This window comes from Haemaphysalis longicornis, unplaced genomic scaffold (assembly GCF_048455015.1).
Source record: "Haemaphysalis longicornis isolate Haplotype H1 unplaced genomic scaffold, Haemaphysalis longicornis Haplotype H1 scaffold_8, whole genome shotgun sequence".
NCBI lineage: Eukaryota > Metazoa > Arthropoda > Arachnida > Ixodida > Ixodidae > Haemaphysalis > Haemaphysalis longicornis.
The window spans coordinates 61,082,306-61,083,401 of NW_027526445.1; the positions used below are offsets into that span (position 1 = coordinate 61,082,306).

Genomic DNA, 1,096 nt, shown 5'->3' on the forward strand with positions numbered 1-1,096 from the left:
ATAATTAGCAATTATAAAAGTTTCCTCAGCTTTCTCGCAATTCTCAATCTTACTAAACTCACATATTTAAATCGGTATGAAGGGGAATCACAAAGACCACATGTCGAACTTTTTCGGTGTCTGCGCTTGGGCCGTGCGGTGTTGTAGCCCCAAGCTGGCACATCAAGATGGCTAAGTTCCGCTGTGTCATCCTTCAAAAGAAGCACCTCTCGATTTCTTTCTGCTGACTCATGGCCTGGCTACAGCGGCGGCGTCCGCCGCTCAAACCCGGCTGTGGCCGATACTGCTTCTACATTCGGGACGCCACCCCCACGAATTCCAGGTAACGGCTGGCGCAATATCTGATTTCACTCTTTGTAGAGTCATTGATTGATTGATTGATTGATTTAGGGTTTAACGCGCCGACGCAACGCAGGCGATGAGGCACGCCGTAGTGGAGGGCTCCAGATTATTTTGACCACCTGGGGATCTTTAACGTGCGCCGAAATCTCGTACACACGGTCGTTTTTGCTTTTCGCCTCCATCAGAAAAGCGGCCGCCGCAGCCGGGAATCGAACCCGCGACCTCGGGATCAGCAGCGCAACGCCTTACCCACTGGGCCACCGCGGCGGTTTCTTTGTAGAGTCACGTGTGTGCAATCAAGTGACGTCGCACGAGAAATTTGAGTGGCGTTTAAAGCTTTGCTTTCCAGAAAATTTCACACCGTTGATTAGAGGGAATTTTTTTGCTTCCGCTCTTTCCTTTATTTGCGAGCCAAGATGGGGGCGGAGTATTGGGACCTTTTCGTGTCCCCCCGCTAATGCAGGTATTGCGAAAATGTTGTGGTGATGGGTACTATTCAGCGTGTACTTGGAAATGGTTAGGTTTTTTTTTAGTTAATAAACATCTTCACCTTTTTTTGAACGATATTCTACCACCCCAAGTTTCCGGGAAGGTGAAAGTTAGGTCTGGGCGGTCCGCGTTACAGGTAACTTTGATGACACGTGACTAGGCGGGTTGAAAAACAGCCGTGTAGAATACCTAGTTAAACAAATCTTAAGTTTTTTGTTTTAACTACTTTTCGTTTTAAAGTATTTCGCACAAGATAGGTAGTTAA

The 1,096-nt window shown here is 47.4% G+C and overlaps 1 non-coding gene across 1 annotated transcript; it reads right to left on the reverse strand.

Annotated features, from left to right (window-relative positions):
- Nucleotides 1-536: 536 nt before the first annotated feature.
- Trnas-gcu (transfer RNA serine (anticodon GCU)) lies at nucleotides 537-609 on the reverse strand. Its single transcript has one exon. It is a non-coding gene; the product is annotated as a tRNA-Ser (tRNA).
- Between the last annotated feature and the right edge of the window lie 487 nt (nucleotides 610-1,096).